This window comes from Daktulosphaira vitifoliae, unplaced genomic scaffold, assembly GCF_025091365.1.
Source record: "Daktulosphaira vitifoliae isolate Bord-2020 unplaced genomic scaffold, ASM2509136v1 Scaffold_449, whole genome shotgun sequence".
Lineage (NCBI taxonomy): Eukaryota > Metazoa > Arthropoda > Insecta > Hemiptera > Phylloxeridae > Daktulosphaira > Daktulosphaira vitifoliae.
In genome coordinates, this window is record NW_026100014.1 from 996 (window position 1) to 7,145 (window position 6,150).

Below are 6,150 nucleotides of genomic sequence, written 5' to 3' on the forward strand. Positions count from 1 at the left end.
AGTCGTGTCACAAACAATGAGAACAGTAGAAACCCATTTCATTACTCTTTAAACATCCTATATATATATAATTGAATGAACTTAAGCAATATTGTGGACCGAATAATTTAAGAACTAAACTAGAATAAATACTTATTATTATACTTCATTATAAAAGAGCGCATAGGGATAAGGAGAAAGAAAGTTTAACTAGTAGTTTTATCAACCTAAACACAGGCTGCTTTAAGACGCTGTCCACTGTCTTAACGGTAACGAGACACACTACGTTATATTGACTCAGGTAAACATCCATGACTTTTCCAAGTGGCCATGACATAATTAGCTGGGTTAGTGAATTTAAGATATCATGCTCTATATCTAATGCTATCGCTTTGGAAGTAAAATTTGGTGTTTTGAATTTTCTGACATTAAGGCATGTTTGATTTTTCTACCAACGTGAATGATTCCTTGTGGATCTACAAATAGTGCTTACTGTGCAAGTGTACTTTGCGTTATTGAGGAGTCCGTTTGTGACAAGAGTGTGATCCAATTCTGCTCTCTCCAATGGTCCACGCTGATTACTTTTTCTGATTCTTAAACAATATGCAAACTTTCTTTGAATTTTCTACAATGATGAGCATCGTAGAATAAGAACATCCAATACTTCATTCTTTTGAGTATGTAAGCCTTTGCGTTGCTTTCAATTCCGCTATGTCTTCTAGAGCCACCATTAACAAGAACATTGAAGCCATTTATTTTTTCCCTATTGAAGAAACTGTGATTCCTTGACATGTAGTTCGCAGACCTACAATTTCACTGGTAATAAAACACGTGATACTGGTTCCGACTAATTATTTTTTTAATTATTATATGCTCATTTCAATTATGGTAATAATTTGCAAATTTCGTGATTCTGTTCATAACGAAAACTTTGAATTACTTAGTCTCGTGATTAAGCCTAGATCCACTGCCGCAAAGCATGCAATGGCACACTTGTACGCAAGTGACACCATTCACGACCATCGCACACACTACTCTAACAGCAACCTGTTAGGGCAGGTCACGGTCATAACATGACAAACAAAATACAACAACAAAATACGAACTCTCACTGTACCATCCCGATTTGGCACGATAAAATTATTTTAATCTATTTTTAATCACTTTAAGTATCCGATAGAACCAGTATGATAATATACTAACATTATATTAACAATGTTTAACTAATTATGTCAAAAAAGAATCAAACTATTAAAAGTTGAAAAATAAGAATCATCCTAAAAAAATTATAAAAATTAAAGAATGTTAAAAGAAACANGTGACAAAAAAAGAATCAAACTATTAAAAGTTGAAAAATAAGAATCATCCTAAAAAAATTATAAAAATTAAAGAATGTTAAAAGAAACAATTTAAAATAAAAAATCGTGAAAATGTCTTACCCTTAAACATATAAATTTCTCCTGAGTTTGATATAAATATTGTATCAATATTAAAAACTTTACAATGTCTATTATTAAAATTATCAACACTATTATTTTGATTAGAAGTGTGTCTTTTAGATATTTGTTTTTCATATGAATCCATCACGTTATTCTCACCATACAGTTCCTGTGGTATATTTTTTAATTATTAAAAAAATAATGTAATGTAATTTATTTTAGTACGGCAAATTAGTTTAGTTTATTACAAAAAAAATTTGAATCCGACAATGTTTTAATTATTTATCTATNTAATTATTAAAAAAATAATGTAGTGTAATTTATTTTAGTACGGCAAATTAGTTTAGTTTATTACAAAAAAAATTTGAATCCGACAATGTTTTAATTATTTATCTATTTTTTAAAAAGTGTGATTAGACCTATAATATTATAGATATAATTACTTGAATGCCTTCAATATCATCATTTTTTAATTTAGCACTTGGATGGTATCCTGGGTAAACTGGTCTCATCACTGCAAATTTCACTCGAGTATGATCTAATCCTAACATATGGCCAAATTCATGTAATGCTACTTGGTATAAATTTGTTCCTATAAATGTAATTATTAATTATTATCATTTTCATATTTAAAAAAAAAAAATTCTAATCTTTTATTTTAAAATGTAAAACATTTACATATTTATTGCTATTAAAATAAAAAATTTAACGTTTTAAGTGTATTGACAGGGGTTGAAACTTTCAACACTTGTTTCAAATTGAAAGCTCGTCATTGAAAATGTACGGGAAATCGTGTAAAAAAATGAGTCATGGAACGGGTTAGGTCCTGCGACCCAAAGCAACAAATTATACTACTGAATGAACATGAATCATAAATTCAGAAGAAGAAAATATACACTCCTATATGAATTGACAACGTGATTTACAGCTAAGGAAATCCCTTAATACAATTAAAATGATTATAATAGACTAAATTATTGCCTTAAAAGTTTTGGGCAGAATGAGGAAGCAAGATAACAATAATTAAAACTAATTAGTAATATTTATTACTGAGCCAGTATTCTTTTTACATTATTCAGTTAAAGTTATGTTATAAAAATCATTAATTTTACCTTTTTTTGTTCCCGTTGTCCATATTTCAGAATCATCAAAATGTACATTGTCTCTACTTGGAGTAAGAGTGTGAGCAAAAACACCCAATTTCCCGTCAAATGGATTTATGTCACCATGATCATGTGCTCTAAATGCTATGTTAATATGTACCTTTAGACGTAATAACAAGTTATACAACTGGTTAAAAAACCATTTTATTTTTTATGAAGCAACATTAATTAGTAATTTTTAAGCGTCAAATCGTAAAAAGAATATATAAGAGCATATAAAAAGGCGTAGAATTTTTTTAATTAATACAAATTTTCAAAAATATTTCTTGTGATATTCTTATAAAAATGAGGTCATTCGAAAACAAAAGAAATTAAGTGACTATATTTGGTCCTGTTCTTGAGAAAATGTATGGTAGGCAATAAACTGCAAGCTACCTGAAGCGNGTGGCAGGCATTAAACTGCAAGCTACTTGAAGCGCATCTGTAACTCTAAATAGGAAGTGAGCTGTATATAATAGAAGAGAGGAGTCTTCTGACCAAAATACAAGAACCACAAATCACCTACGCTAATCGGAAGTTATAGATGGCCAAGTAATAAGTAGCTATATAAAAATAATAAAAATAGATGATATCTGACAGTGATTAAAATCACTATCATAAAAAACGCTTCGATGCAAATCTAGATAGTCTTTAATTTAAGAAATTGGTTGATTATTTTAAAATATTCCTAATTAGTAGTAAATATATAAGTATAATTTATGAATAAATATGTATTAAAACAATTCAATGTAGTATAAAATTGATAATTAATAATTTAGTATTATAATTTTTTCGGAGAATTTATAAAAAATTATAAATTAATTATTACTTTTATGGAAAACATATATACAAATTGAAGGGGTTGATACAGAATTTTTTATGTAATAATTTTTTGTTAATTATGAATAAATAGTCTGCAAAAACTTTTCATCAGAGTAAAAAAGATACTTTTATTATTCAATTTTTCGTCCTAATTTCAAATCAGTAATATATGTTTTCCATCACCAATCATTTTTGATATTATTAATAATTAGTTAAAAACTATAGCATATAACTATAAGGGAAATAGTTCTGAATATTTCAATTGTATCATCACCAAGAGTTACATAGCAATTATTAATATTTTTTTTTGATAGAATTTATTATGATAAAAAAAAAAAATTAAAAACAATAAAATTGTTTTTAAATTATAAAAATTTTGATATCTAATATTTTAAAAATAATTAGTGCAAAATATAATTTTTAACCTATTTTTTTTTGGTATTTTAAAGTTGATTTTTTAAATTTTATAATAAAAAAAGTTGAATTTGTTACCATAACTTTTAGCTCAATTTCAAGTTTGAAATTTACATTATTAAATAGAAAATTTTATGAGATAAAAAAATAGTATTGTTATGATTAATATGCAGTTACGAAATTGTATAATTACTATTTACTGTAAATTTATCAGAAAAGCTTAATATTTTGTTTGAATTTTTATTGTAATAGATCACTTAAATAGAAATCATAGTAATCATTTCTAAGTAATTTTTGGTGTTAAAAAATATTCTACAATTGAATCATTCAGAAAATAATTAATTTTAATGATTTACTTTAACTAAAAAAAACAATCAAAATGTTGTTAAAAAAATCTACATAATTGAGTACATTATAAAATTTGATTATAATTGTAAAATTTGTTAAATTAGGTGCAAATAAAAATCATTTTTTTTAGATTTATGATTTATATAGAAACATATTACCAAAAAATTAGAATATTATAAACTGTTAGTAACACACAAATAAAGTTAAAAATTAATATATTACAAAGTAAAATGATTTACTTTTGTAATTGAAATCTATTATCATATCAAGCCTAATTCGACAATAAATACTTTAAAAATATTAAAAATGAAAGATTTTAATTATCTATATGGAGAATGTGAGCTAAGTAAATTTAAAATTGATAAATTGGAAATTTATTAGGGTAATATCTTTAACTAAAATATAGTGGTGATCATTTGATGTATTGTTAAAAAAAGTTGGTCAAGAGTGACAGCTGAGAAAATAAATAAACCTTTAATATGAATAAGATATTTCTTCAAACAAGGAGGGACTACAGCGAAATTTTTTTCTAACTCAAAAAATTTTGTAAGGTATTTTTAAATAAAATAAATACAAAATCGAGAATTTTACACACAAAAATAGCATAAGGTAGTCATTTTCACTGCGAAGACAAAATAACATGCGAAAAGTTTTTTTCCCATAATAAAGTATATTATATAAGCTTTAATTTAAAATATATATATAAGTTTCAGTATTTCTGGATGATACGGCTCGCGTCGCTTCGTTATACAAGATGCCCCGCGACTCGTGTCACCTTTATCGGTCGTCGCCCTACTATGAGTATTTGACTGACCAACACCGCGTGTCATACGCTACGGTGCAAAGTCCAGCAAATGCCGCACGGCCGACGACCACCCGCCGCAAATGATACGGGAGTCTTCTTCCCGTTGTTAGAGTGACAACGTTGACGAACCGATCCGCAACGTCGCCATCAACACTGTTAACCTTTTGACGCCCGAGGATCACGCCGGACATCGCGTCGTCGACGCCAGCGAAAGTGCCGCGATATTATGCGAAGATTATTATTACAGTGTTCATCTTTTCGGTTTGTTTTATTTTTTTGTTAAAATAACCTGTTGTTGCTCATTAATAAACGGTCCACGGGTCTTAACCCTCAAAACCAGTGTCGACCACATTTTTGCGACGTAAGTCGTGTTATGGAATACTTCAAAAGTTAAGTTGAAAAAGTTCATTTTTTATGAAAAAGTTGTCATTTTGAATTCTCCCTTGTGGGTAAGTAAATTAAATTTATAAAAAAAATATACCAAATGATAGGTAAAGACATCAAGCTTTTTGAAAAAGTTATGGCAGTTTTAAGTAAAAAAAATTGAAAAAATGTCAAAAATTAGCAATTTTTAAATTTGTATTTTTTTTTGAAGATTTTTAATACGATAGACAGATTTTCAATTTTTGAGGGTAATGTCTTCAACTAGATACGATTTGTGATCTTTTGTGAACACTAATAAATTTATCATTTGTATTGCAAAATATTTTCAATATATAAAACATACTTAATGTAAAACTTTCAAAAACATCTTGGACTAAAATTATTTTTGATAAAAATTGAGTAATGAAAAAAAAAAAAGACTAATAACTGTGTTTATAGAATGAAAAATTAATGAAGACTTAACTGGGAGTCGTACAAACAAGTTAGTGAGCGTAATACAAAAAAAAAAAGTAGCCCTAAGTACCTGTCTACTTAATTAAAATACAAATTTAACGTGGCTATTTAAAGCAAATTTGAACTAATAACATTAATACAATAAAAGACTCACAGAATCATAGTAATTATTTCTATGTAACTCTAGATGTTTAAATATATTCTACAATTAATATATTTAGAACTGAACTAATTTTAATGATTTATTTGAACTAAAAATCAAAATGTTCTTAAAAAATTATACTTAATTGAACGTATTATAAAAATTGATTATAACTGTAAAAATCCATTATAAAATAAGGTGAGCCTAAAAATCTATTATTTA

General features: G+C 26.8%; 1 long non-coding RNA gene across 1 annotated transcript; it reads right to left on the reverse strand.

Moving 5' to 3' along the window:
• Positions 1 to 1,384: 1,384 nt before the first annotated feature.
• On the reverse strand, positions 1,385 to 3,250 carry LOC126909490 (uncharacterized). The gene is made up of 4 exons (XR_007705047.1): positions 2,992 to 3,250; positions 2,531 to 2,956; positions 1,862 to 2,010; positions 1,385 to 1,587 (listed from the first exon to the last, which is right to left on the reverse strand). It is a non-coding gene; the product is annotated as an uncharacterized LOC126909490 (long non-coding RNA).
• Between the last annotated feature and the right edge of the window lie 2,900 nt (positions 3,251 to 6,150).